Consider the following 22,144-nt stretch of genomic DNA (forward strand, 5'->3'; position numbering starts at 1 on the left):
ATACTTATATTATCTCACCTTTGTGGATGATTATTCTCGCAAGACTTGGATCTACTTCTTGAAGAAGAAGGATGAAGTGTTTACCTGGTTCCGACATTTCAAAGCCTTGATCGAAAACCAATTCGATAAGAAAATCAAGATATTGAGGACTAATAATGGGACCGAATATGAATCCAATGAATTCCAAGATTTTTGCAGAGAAACAAGCATTAAGAGGGAGACTACAACCCCATACACTCCCGAACAAAATGGTGTGGCTAAAAGGAAGAATCGCTCTATTGTAGAAGATGTCTGTGCCATGCTTCATGATCAAGGTTCAAAACCGATGCCCTTATCAAGCATTGAACTCCAAGATTCCTGAAGAAATGTTCACTGGTAAGAAACCTGATGTCTCTCATTTTAGAATTTTTGGAAGCACCGTATATTTTCATGTGCCAAAAAAGAAAAGAAGCAAATTGGGTGCATCTGGGAGGGAAGGAATCTTTGTGGGCTATAGTGAAAATTATAAGGGGTGTAGAATTTATGTGGTTGGTCAAAAGGAAGTTGAGATAAGTCATGATGTCACCTTCGACGAAGATATGGCCCTCAAGAACATCAACAACCTTCCTAAGGAAGGACAAAGAAGCTGACACAGGAAATCAAGGTGAAAAAGAGGACGAAATGATGCCTGATGTTGATGAACCTATGGATCCTATTGATCCACTCCCTCATGAGCCTTCCTCCTCCAAGAGGAGACCCTCATGGCTTATGGAGACTCTCGAAGATGCTGAGAGGCACATTGCACCAAGGGGGACTTTCCGTGAAAGCAAGAAGTTGAACAGGTATCGAAGAAGTCGTGAAGCAACAAGTATGGAAGGATGCTATGAATAAAGAATACGAGTCAATTATGAAGAATGATGTCTGGGATGTGGTCCCTAGGCCCCAAGACAAATCAGTTGTCACTTCTAAGTGGGGCTCTACAAAATCAAGCATGGAGTTGATGGAAGTGCAGAAAAGCTCAAGGCTCACCTTGTTGCTCGAGGCTTCTCTCAAAAAGAAGGTGTAGATTACGATGAGATATTTGCACCCATTGCCCGATACACCACCATCCGCTCGATCATAGTCCTTACTACCTCGCAAGGATGGAACCTACATCAGATGGATGTCAAGATCACCTTGTTGCATGGTTCAATCAAAGAGGAAGTCTATGTGGAACAACCCGAGGGGTTTGAAGTTCATTATCGGGAATCTCATGTATGCAGGTTGAAGAAAGCTTTTTATGGATTGAAGCAAGCACCCCGAGCTTGGTATGAGAGGATCGATAGCTATCTGATGAAGTTGGGATTCACTAGAAGTGAAGCCGATCTAAACCTTTACTTTAAGGTTGAAAATGATAAACCTCTCATTCTGGTACTTTATCTGGACTACCTCTTTCTGACAGGTGCAGGCCCTCTCACTCACAAATGTAAGAGGGAGTTGGCTTCTAAATTTGAGATGAAGGACCTAGGACCGATTCACTACTTCCTAGGTTTGGAGGTCTGGCAAAAGCCAGGTGAAATTTTCCTCTCTCAAGAAAAATATGTTGTGAAGATATTGGAAAGATTTGGGATGGTGGACTGCAAGCCTGTGACTACTCCGATGGAACTTAACTTTAAGAAGTTATGAAGTAGTGTTGTTGGACCTAAATTGGGAAATGCTTCTGAGTATCGTCAACTCATAGGAGCACTGATGTTCTTGGTGAACTCTCGTCTAAACATATGTTTTGCAGTTAACACATTGAGCCAATACATGGTTGAGCCTCATCATATGCATTGGATTGCCAACAAGAATCTTCTGAGATATCTTTAGGGCACAATCACTCATGGACTGAGATACACTGACAGAAATGTGAGGTTGCATGGTTATTCTAATGCTGATTGGGCTGGTAGTGTGGTGGATCACAAGAGCACTTCTGGATGTTGTTATTCTTTGGGTTCTGCTTGGATATCCTGGATGAGCAGGAAGCAGAAATCGGTTGCCTTGAGCACCGTCGAGGCCGAATACATAACTGCTAGCATGGCCTCCTGTGAAGTTGTCTAGTTGAGGAATCTCTTCAGTGCGTTGTTTGGACATGTGTTGGATACCACCATGATCTTCTGCGACAACCAGAGTGGGATCCGATTATCAGAGAATCCCGTGTTTCATGATCACTCCAAGAATATAGATATCAGGTACCACTTTATCCGGGATATGGTACAACAAGGAGCAATAAGGCTCCATCACATTGGGACTGATGAGCAGGTCACTGATATTCTGACAAAGCCCCTGGGAAAGGTCAAATTCTTGACCTTCCGAGAACGACTTGGAGTCATGGAGAGACCCTCATATGAGGGTCCTATATGAGATGGACATTGAGCTCTGGGAGCTCCGAGGGGATTGGGGTACTTCTTAGAGCGATGAGCAACCATAGGGTGAGTGGTTCAACATTCCCCTAGTGGTTTGTTGTGTACAGGGTGAGTGGTTCATCCTTCCCCTATGATACCCCTTAGCGACATGTGAGCAGGACGAGTGGTTCATCCTTCTCCTGCCGAGACATCCTACCCATGCAATCTGGGACTCATGGGAAGTACCTCTCATCTAGCCAATGAGTAGGGAAATGAGGATAGGAACCATAGTACTACCGATGGACGCATTGTGTACTACTATACTCCCTATGCTAGGATGTCTGATATTGATCTGGGATCAATGAGAACTGACTTCAGGTCAGTAAGAGTGGTATTAGACACTCTTTTGATTTGAACTGACTACAAGTCAGTAAGAGTGGTATGAGACACTCTCTTTTGATTGGGATGGACTTCGAGTCAGTAGAAAATGGTATGATACATTCTCAATCACTTCCTCTTCTTCATAGTTCAGCAAAGCAGAGCAGTGCATTGATGGCAGAGATAGTACAGATTGGCAGATGGATTAGCAGATGGAGTTCTCCCTAGTTGAGAGGGAGTGTTAAAATTGGCAACTAGAGTCAAACTCCACATGGGTCATCTTATTTATGACAGTTGATATTTTTCTTGGATTCATCTCTCCGAGAAGTGTAGGATTGATCTAAAGATCATCTGATTCTGACATGTACAAATGAAGATATGAATTTATTTATATTATGGACAAATTGTCAAGGTCAGCAGCAAACTCATGTAGGCTCAGAAGCCCAAAGTCATGAAAACGTGACGCCTCCTCATTTGGACACACTCATCTTCACACATCTCTCTCTCTCCTCATTTGATTGGGTACGCATTTCTGGGCAACTTCTCTCTCCACACATGCGAAGGAAAGGACTGTACTTTCTCTGTTTCAACATTGACCGAATTTCAACAAGTGTTTTGACCAGCATTGACCAACCACCATTGACCTGTTTGACTGCATTTTTGTGAGGGTTATTTCTGTTTGGGCATGTCGCATTTTTGGGCACAGAAATCGAGGTCATCCATACTGATTGACCAGCATTGACTGTGGTTAGGGTTGACTGCAGGTTGATTGTTTGACTAGACTTTGACTGAGCAGAATTCAATTGTTTTGAGGGTTGTTCATCTTGTTGTTTGGAGGCCGAATTTTACTGACGTTGACCGAATCTTGAAGGGTCAAATCTGCCTTGTTGACCAGCCTTGACTTTTCTGGTTAGGGCTCTTTTGCTGTTGTTGTTATAAATTATCAAAATTTGTAAATTGTACTCTCTCTCTCTGTTGAACTTTTGAAGACTAAAAGAAGATTTGATCAAGGGCTTCACCACATTGGGGTTTGTCCCTGGCTAGGGACTCATCTTGTGTCTTCTTGTCTTGGCTTGTCTTCTACTATTTATGTTTATGTTCTATCAACATTTTACTTACATGTTTATGTGATTGCTAAATTGAAATTGATATTGGGCTCATCAAAAAATTGAAGTAAAATTGCTCTAAAGCATAGAACATACCATTGTTGCCTAAAATTAACACAAGCTTAAGGCATGGAGGCCTTCCTCTATCACTGTAGAAATCCTTCTCAACAATAAACTTGGGGCTTGATTACTTTCCCACTTGGTTGGTTCTTATTCCTTCAAGGATCAACCCTTAGGGCTTTTTCTTCTTTTGCCCTTCTAGCAGCTGCTCTTTGTCCTTCAAGTTGTACTTAGGGCTTTGGAACAAGCCACTACAACCCTCCAAAACTGATCTTTGATTACTCCAACTACAGTCCAAAACCTGGACCTCAATCCTGCACTAGTTCTCCTTGAAGACATCGTTTCTGCTCTCCCAAAACACCTCAGATCTGAGAAAAAAATTCTAAGGAACTCGACCCTGTTTAAGGCAACCTGAAGCAGCCCCAAACTACCTACAAAACCACTCTAACAACCCATGATCTCTTCGCTCCTGCTCTAGGTGTATGTAGCCTAGTCTTCGCAGCCAAGTAAACTCTCCAAAAACCACAAATCCACCCACCTGTAACACCTCAGAAATTCTCGGCCTATTAGAGAGAGATTACTTATATTTTTATGCTCAGATTTCATCCTCAAAAGTCTCAGCCTAGTCTCCTCTTCTTTGTTGTGTGTGCCAACCCAGCCATAGCCCAAATAAAACATAAAGAATCAGCCTCACATCACTTGTATTTATATGATATTGTGTGGTAATGTCTAGCCCTCTCTTGGGCTTCCATAAAGTCAAGCCGACTTTATTCTTTGTGCCACTTTGCCCACACATACATAAACCAAGAAAAAAAAGAAAAAAAAATCTCCCATTTAGCACATACTCTCTTGGTGTTCTTGGGAGCGCCTTGCTCCATTAAGGGTGCCTTATAATCTCCAGGTGTCAAATCAACAAAACCATGCATGGTTTCAAACCCACAAGCCTAGGTGCAAAACCCACCTCTTGGGTTCTTGTTAAAATTGGCAACCAGGGAAAAACTTCATGTGGGTCATCTTATTCATGGCTAATAATATTTTTATTAGATTCCTCTCATCGAGAGGTGTAGGATTGATATAAAGATCATCCAATTCCGATAAGTATTCATGGAGGTATGAATTTATTTTGATTATGGAATTATTATCAAGCCGACCTACAACTCATGTAGGCTCAGAAGCCCAACAGTCGCATCTATTCACCCACCAACGTTGTGTATAAATATAAAAGGACTTTCCTCATTTGGACTCACTCATCTCATCACATCTCTCTCTCTCTACTGCGCAGATATGAGTCTCTTCTCTACTGCGCTGAAATGGGTCTCTCTCTCTCACACATGTGAAGCCGGAAGCTGTTGAATTTGAAGCTGCAACTGCAGAAGTAAAGATTGACTTGCGTGGCCTAGAAGATCTCCTCTTTGGAACTGCGTTGTAGGTTCATCTGAACCTCCTTTGAAAGCCACAACTTTTGGTGATGGAATGAAGTCAATCCGACCAACGGTTTGCAAGATATCGACTGCCCTAGTTTGAAGCCGGAAACTGCTGAAACTGAAGCTGCAACTGCAGAAGTAAAGATTGACTTGCGTGGCCTAGAAGATCTCCTCATATGAACTGCGTTGTAGGTTCATCTGAACCTCCTTTGGAAGCCGAAACTTTTGGCGGTGGAATGAAGTCAATCCGACTGTCGGTTTGTGAGATATGGTCTGCCCTAGTTTTATAATGAAGCCGCTAATACTGATGCTACTGATCTAGGGTTTGCTACTGCTGATATGAATCAGATTTATTGTACTATTTCTCTCTGCTTAATTATTGAAGATAAAAGAAGATTTGATCAAAGGGTTTCCCCACACATTGTGGGGTTTGTCCCTGGCTAGCCACCACATCTTGTGTCTCTTGTCTTGGCTTGTTTTCTGTCGATCGTTTAATGTTCTATCTGCACTTTACTTTATGTACATGTGATTGCTAATCGGTGGAATATAATAAGAAAAAGAAGTAAACTGTTATAAGCATAGAACATACCATAACTTAACAGTTCTTAGCCCACAAATCCCCTTTATGGTGCCAATTCCTAGGGTTTGGAGTACCTCCCAAGGTTCCAATCTCAACAAGAAGTGCCTATAGTAGATAAGGGATTTATGTTGGTGCACACAGACAATAGCAAATTTCTTGTTAATCTTGCAAATGGAAAAATGGAGTCAAATAAAAAGAAGACAATGCATTTTTTTAGAGTTTTCCATCATAACATAATGACACATTGACGTTGGACATTGAGCAACTAGTTTGGATCCATGTGCCCTTTTCATCAAGCAATGATTGTCTTTTGGTACAAACAATTGTTAATGTAGTTGGAGATGATTATTATCAGTGGAAGATCCTTGGGATGAAGTTCAATGAGCCCCTTACATTAGGAGCAGGGGTATTGAGACTTTCAAAGCAAAAGCACAAGCACAATAAAAAATAATTGCACATCATGTTGAAAATTCGCAAACAAGTCGTACAACAAAGAAAGTAACAAATCAAGAAACAAGCCAAAAGATCCATTGAAAGTGGTAGCTATCCTGTATGTTATTTGCATACCTTTCCACCTTCAAATAACATATGAAAACAATTGTATACACAATTTTCAAACACTTAAGAAGGCAACAAATTGGAAACTGTCAAAAGGACTTATCTAGTGATGCATCACTAACACTTTTGGAATCAAGGCTTGTTTGTACAAAGGTGACCGCCAATCCAAACTACAAAATAGTACCCTCAATCGCTTACATCAAAGCATAAAAATTACATTAGGTGCAACCTGACTATAGCAGGGTGTCTACCACACTACAGTTTTAATGAATGTGAAAACTACCTAGAATAGTAGGTTGTTAAGGATTAAAGATATTGTTCAATTCCCATTGTTGTTTTGTGTTGAAAACAATAGCGAGAAAGGGTTCCTTGATTTGTGCCTTAATCAAAGGAACCACAACGAGTTTCTCCTTGGCATGGTCAAGTTTCCTATAATTTAAGACGATTTCCTAAAATTTAGGAATCATTCCTAAAAATCAAGCCGACTTTAGAAGTAGTTAACTAATATGTTAAAGTGGAACGCCAAGTTATTAGTCTTCTAGTGCGAGTTAATTGAGGAAAAGAACGTGTGTTTGAGTCTTAAGTCCTTGATTTGTGTTAAAATTGGCAGCTAGGGCCAAACTCCATGTGGGTCACCTTATTTATGGCAGTTGATATTTTTCTTGGATTCCTCTCATCGAGAGGTGTGGATTGATTTAAAGATCATCTGATTCCGATAAGTATTCATGGAGATATGAATTTATTTGTGTTATGGGACAATTCGTCAAGGTCAGCTAGCAACCAAATAACCCCCACTTGTGCTCAACATTTTAGTATGAAAGGTGGTGGCTTGATAGCCATTTAGACACACTTCACTCTTGATTTCTCTCCACTTGTTTTGGGTTTTAGTGGCAAGAGAAATATAAGAGGATGAAGCCCTAACCGCAGGTCTAGAAGAGACCTATAATGCTGATCTATAAGGCCCTAAGTCAGTTGTCACAATGTGCCCTAGTCGATGTCATAATGAAGCCTAGCCGCAGTTGAAAGCAATGTTTTAAAACTCTGACTCCAGTTTGGAAACGACCGAGGGTCGAATCTGACTCCGACTTGGTATCGACTTGGCCAGTTTGATTTCAATGACTCAGTCGTTGTAAAAAATACATTAAATATTTATTTTTTATAAAAAAGCAATAATTTTAAAGATTTTCATTCATGTTTCCAAACACAAAGCTTTCGAATATAGATAGAAGACAACATATGATCAAAGTAGGCTCATGAATATATCCATTATATCAAAATGGCACCCAGTGCATTGTCCAATACAAAGTTCATACTTAGCCACCAATGCCAGGATTCTTTTCTGCCTCTGCCTAAGGATAATCACTAGACTACAACAATGATAATACCAATTCTCTGCCCCTAATGAAGTCTCAAAACCCTTGATTTAATTATGGTCAAGCTCCAAAACAATCAAAGGTAGATATGTATTTATTAGTCCGTTACCAGAACGTTTGCCTTTTTAAAAACATTGTATGGCTCAATGCATTGTTTCAGTTTTCTAATTCATGCTACTAGGATAACCATACTTCGACCTTGTAATTTTCAAAACTTTCTCACAGTGATAGATTACTTTAGGGCTATAAATATGCAATAAATGACAACCCAACCATTGATATGTAGGAGGCAAAACAACTTTTGACAAATGTGCTTCAGGATTTTTGCCAAAGAGCCGAGTCAGCCGAGTTGTTACCGAGCCAGCCGAGTCATTACCGAGTCAGCCGAGTTGTTACCGAGTCAATCGAGTCGACCGAGTCAATGACTGGCTCGGTAACAACCCAGCCAGCCGTTCTGTTTCAGCCACCGAGCCGACCCGGACAAGCATTGGCTTGGTCTAACTCGGCCATTTTTTAAAACAACGGTTGAAAGTAAGATCTAGCAGTAGTCTTGTGAGGAGGTTTGGCAACAATTCAAGGGAGACATCTGGCAGCAATTCAAGGGAGACATCTGGCAGCAGTCTAGGAGGCCTTATACGCTAGAAAAGGAAGACTCCATTCCACAGTAAGGAGACCCTATTCGCAGCAAAAGAGGGATGCCCTGGTCGCAATCAAGAGAGGCTCTTGATCCATAGCAAAAGCAAGATCTAGCCGCAGATTAAAGGGAGATCTAGGGGAGCTTCAATTCGCAGCAAGGTAGCCCTAATCTGCTATCATGAGGAGGCCTTAAATCCACAGTCTAGGATCCCTAGCCGCAGCCCAAGATGAGGCCTAATTAGCACTGGAAGACAGGCCTAGTATGAGGCTAAATCCACAGCTCAGTTTGTGCCCTTGTCAGTCTAGGTGTACCCTAACCGCAGGCCTTACTCAGCAGCAAAAGGAGGACTAGATGTTGCCCTACATCTGTTGTTGAAGAAGGCTCCTATATGCTATATAGAGGAAGCCCAATCATATGTTTAGCATTGTTTTGGGACAGTGGATTGCACAAGGAGGAGTGCGAGGTCAGAGCCCTAATCTAAGTTTTGGATGGACAGTTTGTGTTGGGCTAGTACAGAGAGCCCTTGGTCAATGAAGTGTCAAGTAAAGAAATTACCATGTGTGGGCAACTATCTTCAGTGTAAGGTTATGACTATGTTGTATGATAGTAACTCATGTGCTAATGACAGTAAAGCACAGCAATAAAATCTTGTGAACATATGACTGTGATATCTTCAGTCTGATGTATGGCATGTCAGATATATACATGCAATAATGAATGGATAGAGAGTATTTGGGTTTATGACTGTGTGGAATATCAGTGCCATGATGCCATATCCTGTGATGACAAGTGAGAACGGTCTTGTGGAAGGCATAGGAGACAGCCTTCCCTTAGAGGATAATTGCAGACAAATCTGGGCAGATTTTGTGACTGTTAGGAGACAGTACTTTGGACCTTATTTAGGTTCAGTCTTGCTGAGCTAGGCCACAGGCCATAGCCAGCAACATGATGTTGAAAAGACTGTGTTGAGGTTGATTCAACCAGCAAGGTGCAACATAGTGATGGATGCAGCACAGGTGCAACATGATGATTGGATGCAGCACAGTGAGGAGCAGCATGGTGATGGAGTCACCTTGGATCAGTGGAAGCAATATGCCTTCACCTAAGCTCAGATCAGCTACCTCATATGCTATCTTCTTAGAGAAGATCTCTGCTCTTATTTAGATAAGTCAAAAGGTTGACTTCTGATGTATATGTACCCGCTGAACTATTGAAGAACATATACGAAGGATTGATTAAGGGTTTCCGCACATTAGGGTTTGTCCCTAGCTAGCACCACATCTTGTGTCCTCTTGTCTTGGCTTGTCTTCTGCGATTTATGTTTATGTTCTATCTGCATTTTACTATCATGTTAAATGTGATTGCTAATCTGGAATTGATATTGAGCTAAAATGGAAAATTGAAGTCAATTTGCTATCAGCATAAAACACACCTAAAATTAACAATTTGAGATAGGACAAGTTGCATGAGTAGTTAACTCATGCTAACTCAATCAATCACAAAAGTAAACTCCTTAATTAGAAACTCACTAAACTTAGTCATTCAAATTGCTTTAAGAGGAAAAAAGGCACAATTGGATCATTATCTTGTGAGCACGAGTTGGTGAGACAAGACAATAGAGCTCACAGGTTTGTGAGAAGGTTGCATGGGTTTATGTGTGGATCTTGTGAGAGAAAGGTGTGCCAAAAGTAGCTTGTGCACATTATTGGAGCGAGGAATTTCCTTGGAATTGTGCAAGAATTTAGGAGAAAATCAAGGAGCAAATCAGAGGTCTTGCAAGGAGTGTTTCAGCTTAGTGCAAGCATCAGGAATGAGATTGTATTGTCTATTGAAACAAGTTGTATTTGTAAGAGATCTAATGCTCAAATTTCTTCAATAAAATTCTCAAACAAGCAGAGGGTTTTCCCAGTTGGGTTCCCTACAAAATTTTGTGCCTTGATTATTGTGTTGGTGTGTTTATTTGTGTTCCTATTCCGTTGTAAAACTTAGTAGAGAAATTTTGGGTCTATATGAAAAGAAAGTAGTTTTCAGATTGTTCATATTAGCAAGTGCACTATTTCGTGTATTTTCTACATAGTATCAGAGCAGTGAATAGAATCTAGACCAGCACATGGAGAATGCAATCCTAAATTTATTTTAGGAAACAAAGTATTGTTCACAAAGGAAGTTGTGAACAATGTTTCTCATGGGCGAGTATGCAGTGGGTAGATGTACTTATCTGTTGTGAGAAGCCAACCTTGTTGAAGACCTCAAATACAGTGTTCATGGAAGAGAGCCATATGGTTGATAAGAGGGAACTTCCAAAAGTCCTTAAGAGCGGTGATGATGGAGCAGCCATATTAGTGCTAGCAGGCAATTTGAGACAGGCGTAGCCTTGAGCAACAAGGAAGGGAGTTTTCAGAGTAAAGAAGTGGCGGTTGAGCGAGAGCAGGATAGAGCTCTCAAGATGGAGCCCCAACCAATATCTCAATTTGAGTCTAAGCTAGTTGGGAGTTGGGCTGACTAGCAAGATGATGAGGAGCATAGCCCATGGCAAGAGGAGGTAGCCACCCAATTAGTGACTCCCAGTACAGAGAGAGTTCGAGCCAAGTGGGCAGAGGTTTTGGGTAAGGGAGATCAAAAGAAAGTTGAATCTTTCAGTGTCACTACCAGCTAAAGGAAGCAGTCACAAAGGTACACAGGGTACATGGCACTTATGACTGAAGTGATGGACTCACAGAACATGGTGGGAAAGAATAAGCCTTCAAAGCAGGTACTGCAAAAGAAAGTTGGGAAGTCTTCTAGTTGCATTAGCAGAGAACAAGGTAGTGTTGGAGACAAATCCAAGTGGATGAGGTTCTTCCAGGAACACCTTCCTCACTAAGAGGGAGTGTTGAAAATAATAGCGAGAAAGGGTTCCTTGATTTGTGCCTTAATCAAAGGAACCACAATGAGTTTCTCCTTGGCATGTTTGAGTTTCCTATAATTTGGGACGATTTCCTAAAATTTAGGAATCATTCCTAACAATCAAGACAAGTTTAGAAGCAGTTAACTGATGTGTTAAAGTGGAAGGTCGAGTTATTAGTCTTCTAGTGTGACATAATTGAGCAAAAGAACATGTTTTTGAGTCTCAAATCCTTGATTTGAGGTAGGATGAGTTGCATGAGTAGTTAAGTCATGCTAACTCAATCAATCACAAAAGCAAACTCCTTAATTAGAAACTCATTGAACTGAGCCATTTGAATTGCTTTAAAAGGAGAAACGAAAAAATTGATCATTGTCTCGTGAGCATGAGTTGGTGAGACTAGATAATAGAGCTCACGAGTTTGAGAGAAGGTTGCACAAGATTATGTGTGGAACTTGTGAGAGAAAAGTGTGCCAAGAGTAGCTTGTGCTCATTATTGGAGAGAGGAGTTTCCATGGGAATTGCGCAAGAATTTAGGAGCAGCCTGTGAGCAAGGAATTAGGAGGAAATCTAGAAGTAGATCAGAGGTCTTGCAAGGAGTGTTTCAGCTTAGAGCAAGCAAAGGGAATCAGATTGTATTCTCTATTGAAACAAGTTGTATTGCTTAAATTTCTTCAACAAAATTCTCAAACAAGCAAAGGGTTTTCCCAGTTGGGTTCCCTAGAAAATTGTCCCTTGATTATTGTGATGGTGTGTTTTTTTTGTTACTATTCCGCTGCAAAATTTAGTAGAGAATTTTTATGTTTTCCTTCATCGATCTTTATGGCCCATATGGAGATAGAAAGTTGTTTTAGGACAATTTTATAGTTCAGGCAGTAGTCAAAGCTATGACATCGTAGAGAGTGATCTAAATCTAGTAATGAAGCTTGGATAAATATTCTCTTTTTTCTTTTGTGTGCGTGCATGGGCAAAGGAATCCCAAACAAGACCCATTGATAGATTATCTGTCTTGGAGGTTTAAAGATTCAGGGCTCTATGATGTGAAACCTATTAGTCGAGTTTCAACATGAAGGATATTTAAAAAAGGAAGGGAGGGGCATCAAGGAGATTAGATAGGGTTTTGGTAATAGAAAGGATTTTGGAGGACATGGAAAGACTTTAACTCATGGTTAAGGGTTGAGAGACCTTTAGTCCACTTAGCGATATTGCTACAATTAGAAAAGGATGAGAAGAAACCCCAAGAAGATGGATATATTGCATGTCATCTTGTAAGTACTTTATGTTGATGAAAATTTTCTCTTGAATTTGTCTAATGCATGGAATTGTTCCTTCTAGAACATGCTAAATTGTGCCAAAATTGTTAAAAAATAACTTTAAGAAGCTTTCTAGTCAAGTATTGCATATGTTATTCAATGTATGGCATGTAATGAATGTTCTTAGTGTAGGAAAACCTTGAACTCTCAATGAGACTCCATTATCTCTTGAAGTGGATAAATTCTTAAACTCGGCACCTAGGGCATCAATTTTAGGCCTCCTTGGAGACAATTTAGCTCATCTTGAACTTCCTACGACTAAATATGCCCAAAGGACAAGGCACTAATCCAAGTCCTTGGTGGTCAAACTCAATTTCTCTCCATAAATTCTCCTCTCTAAATTTCAATTCTCTTAATGTAAGACGACTATCTAGGGCTTAGAGCAAATTGCATAGGAGGAGGTTTGGTGGGATTCCAAGAGCCTAAACATCAAGCCTAGGGTATTGAATCTTGACTACTTAACCTCAAATTTTGGTGGGCATCCACTTGGATTCCATCCATAAAATCTCTTGCCCTAGGTGTTGCCCTAAGAGGGAAACCCTAGCTAGTTTTTCCTCAACTTGGGGACTTCTTTGAGGATTGTATGAGCTTAGTACTTGGTGAAGTATATCATAAGAAGCCCTTTCTCCTCATTGCCTTGATCTTGAAATACACTCATCCATGATAATTCACGAAACCTAAGATCTTCTGCAATCCATTACTAGGTCTCTCACAAGGAGTGAAGCACCTTGTGAAACATTATATCATAACCTTGAGCATTCCTTGAGAGGTCCTAATCCATCACCTTGCACCTTAAACCCCAGAAAATCTATTAAAGGTAATTATTATCTTATCGGGACTCCTCCCATCTCTTGAAGTGGGTAAATGCTTAAAATCGATATCTAGGGCATCAATTTTAGGCCTCCTTAGAGACAATTTAGCTCATCTTAAAATTCCTAAAACTCCATATGCCCAAAGGACAAGGCACTAATCGAAGTCCTTGGTGGTCAAACTCAAATTTTCTCCATAAATTCTCCTCTCTAAATTTTGGTCCTCTTAATGTAGGACGACTATCTAGGGCTTAGAACAAATTGCATAGGAGGATGTTTGGTGGGATTCCAAGAGCCTAAACATCAAGCCTAGGGTCTTGAATCTTGATTACTTGACCTCAAAATTTGGTGGACATCCACTTGGATTCCATCCATAAAATCTCTTGCCATAGACGTTGCCCTAAGAGGGAAACCCTAGATAGTTTTTCCTTAACTTGGAGACTTATTTTAGGGTTGTATGAGTTTAGCAGTTGGTGAAGTATATCATAAGAAGCCCTTTCTCCTCATTGCCTTGATATTTTAAGTACACTCGTCCACGATAATTCACAAAACCCAAGGTCTTCTGCAATCCATTACTAGGTCTCTCACAAGGAGTGAAGCACCTTGTGAAGCATTATATCATAACCTTGAGCATTCCTTGAGAGACCATCACCTTGCACCTTGGTCCTAATCCATCACCTTGCACCTTAAACCCGGGAAAATCTATTAAAGGTAATTATTATCTTACCGGGGCTCCTCCCATTAGTGAAAGTCCATAAATGGCAAGGGACCTTGGTTGTGGTGACAGTGGGCCTGATAGATTGTTTTGGTAACAGAGACCAAAGAACATAGTAAGAAATTGTTTGAAACAGATAAGGAATCATTATAGAAAAGAAGAATGCCAATCTAAAAACATGAGAAGGAATAAAAATGAAGCTATTAGAACAAGAAGTAAGGTGGACAATGAAGAATAGGGGTACTTGGTTGGTAAAGGGTAACGAAAACACTAAATTCTTCCAAAACTATGTAAAACATCAAAAGAGCATCAAAATACATGGAAGATAAGTAAGAAAGATGGGAAGGAGCTAAAAAAATTCTTAAATATAGCATAAATAGTAAGGCACTTCAAAAGTGTATTCCAAAAACCTCCTAAGGCAAACATTAAAGAGAATTAAGAACAACAAAATGAGGAATTTGAAGCTAAAGTAACCAAAGGACTCAAACCAATTCTACAAACTTTTAAGATTGCAAATAATCCAAGTCCACAATTGGACAATGGAATTTTATTTGTTTCTACGACTTACTAGAAGAGGAGTTGCTCATGAACTATTGGGTGCACTAAATAAAACATTTATAGTTCTAATTCCAAGGAAAAATTATCCATAAAACTTTGATGATTATGGCCCTATCTCACTTTGATGATTATGGCCCTGTCTCACTATGCAATTCTTTGTGCAACATTTCAACAACAATTTCAACAAATAGGCTTAAAAGAATTTTCCCTAACTTCATCTCGGAAGAGTTGTTTCGTTTTCTTCACAATAGGAAAAGTCATGATGTGCTGAGAATAGCACAAGGAGGACTACATACAATAAAAGTAAAAAAATTCAACTATGATAATGAGATTAAACTTAGCTAACCATAATAAGGTGAGCTAGTTAGATCATGGGATTATTTTGATTCAATTCGAGATGAGATCTTAAGTAGTAAATTAGATGCTTGGGGTGCATCTTAAGTAGTAAACTAGATTATGGGGTGCATTATCTCAACTTCCTTTGTCATATCAATCAATGGGTCGACGTCCAATTTCTTCTTTAGACTTTACTAATAGGGGTCTACACTTTACTAATAGGGGTCTAATGTAGAGATGTTACAAAGGGTTTGAGAAAAATGGTAAATGCATATAAAGGGAAGGTACTATAGAGGGCGTTAAACTGAGAAACTATTTTCCTAATCCTATTTACTATTTGTAGGTGATACAGTTTTGTTTGGCATGGGAACAATTAGGGAAGTAGAAAACTATAAAGAGTTATACAAGGAGGAAAAATGGATGTAGGTTAATGTTCATAAATCCTCAAATATTTAAAGTTCTTCCTTGAACCCACTAACTACAGATTCAAGGATTGAAATTCGCTCTATAAAAGATCAAAGAAAGGATGACTAATTCATGTTATTGGTGGTTATCCAATGAAGCTTTGGTCAAATTAGTTTTGGAGGGAATGCTTATTTGTTGGCATTATTTAGCTTACATACCAAAAGGAATGTTGGGAAAAAAATAGGAAAAAGTTTTTTTAGCTTCCTGTGGACAAGAAAAAGAGAAACAGAGAAACAGAAGGAATACCATTGCTTAATAGAAAAAAGTTTGCAAAACCAAGAGTGTAGAAGATTTAAAAATATTCATCTATTTGAAAAACTTTCGCAACAAAAAGCCTAGCCTATTTGACAAGGAATGAAGGCTTAAAGAAAAAAATGATTAAAGAAAAGTATATAGCTCTTGGGTCAAATGATATAAATAAATAGCATATTGGAAACACAAATGACGTAAATAAATAGCATATCGGAAACACGCATGATATAAATATGTAGAAGAATAGGTGTTAAATTGAAGCATACCTCCTCCTTCGCCTTCCTCTGCCCCAACCACATCTCGTCTCACCTTCCCCTGCCCCCACTGCACCTATGAAGGATTAGGTGTCCGAACAGCTCCACCTCCTCCACTGATCTAACGAAGTTGGAGAATGAAATATTTGTGTGCACCATCATTCTATATGGCATAGCGTTGGCCGCCTGTTCACCATTATCATGATTAACCACAAGTTTAAATAATAATAATAATATACAGTGATTTTCATGTAGGCTTGTATAACGTTTTATACCTTGACACCTGCAACCTCCATTACTAGTTTTCCATTGGCGTTAGGTAAAAGGTGCCCCCAGAGATAATTATTTTACCTTGTCACCAGATTGAAGTTCAAGCATAATCCAGAGCGTTCTGCTACTTCACCATGGAATTTGAGTACCCTAAGCTATTTCTCCATCTCACTCCTTCACGCTTGTCGGATTTCATCAGGTCGGCCAGATCCTATAATTATAGCATATCAGACAAGATTTTATATCATCGGCCAGATCCTACAATTATAGCATATCAGACAAGATTTTATATCAGCAACACAGTTCACATATTCCCAAAAAAAGAAATAAATTAACCTAAGCATACCACGTTCACCTATGCCAGCTGGACTATTTTGGGTAGCCTTTGTTTTCACATCCATTAAACTACGAAAAATATGAACAAATTTGTTAAAGAAACAAAAAAGAAAAACAGGATAAAAATGCAGAACAACAAAAATTATTTTAAAAAATGTAGAACATTATAATTTTCGTCGGCATGTGGCTTGATGTCGTATGTCTTTTAGTGCTTTTCTAGGGTTTGCGCGCCGGCAGACTTCCCATGGTTCACGGCAGACAAGGACAAACCCTGGCCCTGATAATCATCATCTCTCTGATTCCCGTCGTCGAAATTGAGTTCGTAACTTGGAGGATCGTACTGGAATCTTGAGGGCCTCGAATTGTAAATGGTTTTGCCTTCTTCCTTGAACTTGCGAATTAGGTGTTTCAGTTTGGGCCTGTTAAAGCAGCTTCCAACATCATCTATAATGGATCCCGAACATTCTCCAGCACGTCTGACACTGTTTAAGCCCCTGTTCCACCAATTCTTAGAGTCCCCATCCACAAATTTAAATAATAATAATATACAGTGATTTTCATGCAGGGCTTGTATACCGTTTCATACCTTAACACCTGTAAGCTTCATTAGTAGTTTCCCACTGGCGTTAGGTAAAAGGTGCCTCCAGAGATAATTCTTTTTCTTTGTCATCGCAGTTGTAGTGTGAGCATAATCCAGAGGGTTCTGCTGTGGCCAGATCCTACAATTATAACACAACAGACAGGATTTGATGTCAGCAACCACAATTCATAAATTCACCAAAAATGAAATAAATTAACAAAGCATACCTACATCCATTAAACTATGAAAACTATGAAAAAATTGGTAAAGAAACAGAAAAGAAAAACAAGATAAAAATGCAGAACAGCAAAAATCATTTCAAAGATGCAGAGGCCTATGGCTTGCAGGGTCGAATAACTTTCAGATGTCGTATATCTTTTAGTGCTTTTTAGCGTTTGAGCGCCCGCAGACTTCCCATGGTTCACGGGAGACAACGACAAACCCTAGCCCTGATAATCACCATCTCTGCGATTCCCGTCGTCCAAATTGAGTTCGTGACATGGCTTCTTCCTTGAATTTGTGAATTAGGTGTTTCAGTATGGGCCCGTTAAAGCAGCTTCCGGCATCATCCATAGTGAATCCTAGCCATTCTCCAGCACGTCTTACGCTGTTTAAGCTCCTGTTCCACCGATTCTTAGAGTCCCCATCCACAAATTTAAATAATAATAATATACAGTGATTTTCATGCAAGGCTTGTATACCCTTTCATACCTTAATACCTGTAAGCTTCATTCGTAGTTTCCCATTAGCGTTAGGTAAAAGCTGTCTCCAGGGATAATTCTTTTTCCTTGTCATCGCAGTTGCAGTTGCAGTGCGAGCATAATCCATAAGGCAACTGCGAGCATTATCCAGAGGGTTCTGCTACGGCAAGATCCTACAATTATAACACATCAGACAAGATTTAATGTCAGCAACCACAATTTCACCAAAAAAGAAATAAATTAATCTAATCATACCTACCTTCACCTGTGCCGGATGGGCTATTTTGGGCAGCCTTCGTTTCACATCTATTAAATTGAAAGTAATAAAATCATGAAAAAATTGGCAAACAAGCAGGAAAAAAAGACCAGATACCAAACCCACAAATAGCATGGCCATGCTTATTAAAATGCAGAAAAATAACAGAAATTATTTTGAAAAACGCAACAACAAAAGGTTATAACCAGAGAATCGGTGGCAATCTCCAAAAATATTTATAAACAAACGCCCAACAAAAAAACGAAAAATCACTCTGCTCGCGATAGACAACAAACGAAAGCCCTGCTCTGTGTGCATCACATGGCATTAGGTTCAAACGAAACCTCTCCCGGCCAAATCCTCCCTCCAAATTCACCACAGTTTGAATGGAGAGCGGGTGATTATATTTATTTGGTTATTTGTTGCTTTTTTCCAATATAACGGTTATGGGGTTTTAAACTACGCTTTACAAAAACAACACGAACTCCCGCGTGCATTAAAAACCATACGGATATCTTCAGCATTCATAAAAATAAAGATAAATTATAATGCATTGGAATGGTAAGGAATTTGAATCATTTTTCAAACTAATTATTGTTTATGATAGATTTTTTGGCATAAATTACATGATATTTTATTTTATTATTGTTTTCAACCTGCATTAAAATTATGTAATTGAATAATGTTTGTTATGATAACACATAAAGGTTAAGTTCTTTATAATCTTAAAGCCAAGATCTTTATAATTTTAGAGACCAACAAGACTTAGATGGAGCATAGTGAGGATTTTGTCATCTTGATGAATGAGAGCTTAATGGATCTAAATTGAAGACAGATTTTTTATCATTTTATTGTAACAATTATGATATATTATTAATTAATTTTATAATAATAGATTTAGGTTAGTTTTTATAGTGTTAAATATTTTTCAATGATAAGAAATATTTAGATCTTTGAATTTATTTTTAAATTGTAAAATACAAACAAATTATAGCTTTCTTTTAAAGTTAAATGTAGAGAGGACTTTTGTAAAAGTTTTAAGCCATTTACTTCATTTAATAATTGTATATATGACATTTTCTCTATATCACAGGGGTATGAGTATAGTCACATTTGCTACTGCTTCAAAAAGGAAATAAGATTATATGGTTGTTTGGTGGATGCTTAAGGCAAAAATGGTTTGTGTTTTTAAGAAGATTATCAAAAGTTCAAATTCTAAGATGTAAAGCACGTGATTTACATAATTTCAAAGGTATATTTGGAATTTTATTTTTAATATTTTAATTGAAGAATACTATTTGATTACTCAAAAATTGAAAGGTTGAAGCGTAAACTCACAAATAAATTCAGTTACAATTTAAGCTCTAGTCAATCATACTAGCAAGTCTAATCATACATGTTATGTTCCTTGTGAAATGTTCCAATGTCTTTGCTTAAAACACCTTAAATTTTCATCAACTTTGTTCTAATAGGAAAACCATACCTACCTTCATTTGTGCTAGATAGGCTATTTTGGGCAGCCTTCATTTCACATCTATTAAATTCAAAGGAATAAAATCATGAAAAAATTAGTAAACAAAGAGGGAAAAAAGACCAGATACCAAACCCACAAATAACATGGCCATGCTTATTAAAATGGGTAAAAAGAACCTAAATTATTTTGAAAAACACAAAACCAAAAAAGCCAAAATGTATGGCAACAACAAAAGGTTATAACTAGAGAATCGGTGACAATCTCCAAAAATATTTATAAACAAACACCCAACCAAAAAAGAAAAATCACACTCTGCTCGCCATAGACAACAAACAAAAGCCCCTGCTCTGTGTGCATCACATGGCATTAGGTTCAGACCTGTGTGCATCACATGTCATTAGGTTCAGACGAAACCTCCACTGGCCAAATCCTCCCCCCAAATTCACCACAATTTGAATGGAAAGCGGGTTATTATATTTATTTGGTTATTTGTTGCTTTTTTCAATATAACCGTTATGGATTTTTAAACCACGCTTTACAAAACAACATGAACTCGACCACGTGCCTTAAAAACCATACAACTTATCTTCAGCATTCATAAAAATAAAGATGAATTATAATGCATTGGAATAGTAAGGACTATGAATCATTTTTAAGGCACATTAGAATTATGAAATTGATTATTGTTTTCAACATGCATCATAATTATGTGATTGAATAATGTTTGTTATGATAACACATAAAGGCCAAGATGTTTATAATCTTAGAGACCAACGAGATTTAGATGGAGCGGAGTGAGGATTTTGTCATCTTGAGATCAATGAGAGCTTAATGGATCTAAATTGAAGACAGATTTTTATCATTTTAATGTAAGAATTATAATATATAATTAACTAATTTTATACTAATAGATTTATATTAGTTTTATAGTGATTAATCTTCTTTCGATGATAAGAAACATTTAGATCCTTGAACTTATTCTTAAATTGCAAAATACAAACAAATTATAGCTTCTTTTAAAGTTAAATATAGAGAGAATCTTTGTAAAAGTTTCAAGCCACTTACTTCATTTAATAATTGTATATATGACATTTTCTCTATATCACAGGTGTATGAGTATGGTCACATTTGCTATTGCTTCAAAAAGGAAATAAGATTATAAGGTTGTTTGGTGGATGTTTAATGCGAAAATGGTTTGTGTTTTTAAGAAGATTATCAAAAGTTCAATTTCTAAGATGTAAAGCACGTGATTTACATAATTTCAAAGGTATATTTGGAATTTTATTTTTAATATTTTAATTGAAGAATACTATTTGATTACTCAAAAATTGAAAGATTGAAGCGTAAACTCACCAATAAATTCAGTTACAATTTAAGCTCTAGTCAATCATACTAGCAAGTCTAATCATACATGCTATGTTCCTTGTGAAATGTTCAAATGTCTTTGCTTAAAACACCTTAAATTTTCATCAACTTTGTTCTAATAGGAAAACCATACCTACCTTCACCTGTGTCGGATGGGCTATTTAGGGCAGCTTTTGTTTCACATCTATTAAATTCAAGGAATAAAATCACGAAAAAATTGGTAAGCAAGCAGGGAAAAAAGACGAGATACCAAACCCACAAATAGCATGGCCGTGCTTATTAAAATGCAGAAGAAGAACATAAATTATTTTGAAAAACGCATAACCAAAAAAAACCAAAATATATGGCAACAACAAAAAGTTATAACCAAAGAATCAATGACAATCTCCAAAAATATTTATAAACAAACACCCAACAAAAAACAAAAAATCACACTCTACTCGCAATAAACAACAAACGAAAGCCCCTGATTTGTGTGCATCACATGGCATTAGATTCAGACGAAACCTCTATCAGCCAAATCTTCCCTCCAAATTCACCACAGTTTGAATGGAGAGCGGGTGCAACAAACGAAAGCCCCTGATTTGTGTGCATCTTCCCTCCAAATTCACCACAGTTTGAATGGAGAGCGGGTGCAACAAACGAAAGCCCCTGATTTGTGTGCATCACATGGCATTAGGTTCAGACAAAACCTCTACCGGCCAAATCTTCCCTCCAAATTCACCACAGTTTGAATGGAGAGCGGGTGATTATATTTATTTCATTATTTGTTGCTTTTTTCAATATAACCGTTATGGGCTTTTAAAACATGCTTTACAAAACAACATGAACTCGACCACGTGCCTTAAAAACCATACGACTTATCTCCAGCATTCATAAAAATAAAGATAAATTATAATGCATTGGAATAGTAAGGACTTTAAATCATTTTTAAGGCACATTAGAATTATGAAATTGATTATTGTTTTCAACATGCATCGGTCGTGCCTTAAAAACCATACGACTTATCTTCAGCATTCATAAAAATAAAGATAAATTATAATGCATTGGAATAGTAAGGACTTTAAATCATTTTTAAGGCACATTAGAATTATGAAATTGATTATTGTTTTCAACAT

The 22,144-nt window shown here is 38.1% G+C and overlaps 1 long non-coding RNA gene across 3 annotated transcripts in view; it reads right to left on the bottom strand.

Annotated features, from left to right (window-relative positions):
• LOC149139422 (uncharacterized) overlaps positions 1–18,548 on the bottom strand; it is a 32,521-nt gene extending 13,973 nt beyond the window's left edge. The window contains exons 1-7 of one of the 3 annotated variants that reach the window (XR_016264613.1): positions 18,191–18,548; positions 17,942–18,104; positions 17,589–17,849; positions 17,237–17,369; positions 16,661–17,144; positions 16,396–16,525; positions 16,057–16,230 (exon numbers count right to left, since the gene is read on the bottom strand). This is a non-coding gene — a long non-coding RNA (uncharacterized LOC149139422). Of the gene's footprint in view, positions 1–16,056; positions 16,231–16,395; positions 16,526–16,660; positions 17,145–17,236; positions 17,850–17,941; positions 18,105–18,190 lie in introns of all 3 variants that reach the window. The other 2 variants (XR_016264614.1, XR_016264612.1) reach the window with 2 other exon arrangements.
• Between the last annotated feature and the right edge of the window lie 3,596 nt (positions 18,549–22,144).

This window comes from Pinus tabuliformis, chromosome X, assembly GCF_031772625.1.
Source record: "Pinus tabuliformis cultivar Carrire ecotype Pingquan chromosome X, CPIR1, whole genome shotgun sequence".
Lineage (NCBI taxonomy): Eukaryota > Viridiplantae > Streptophyta > Pinopsida > Pinales > Pinaceae > Pinus > Pinus tabuliformis.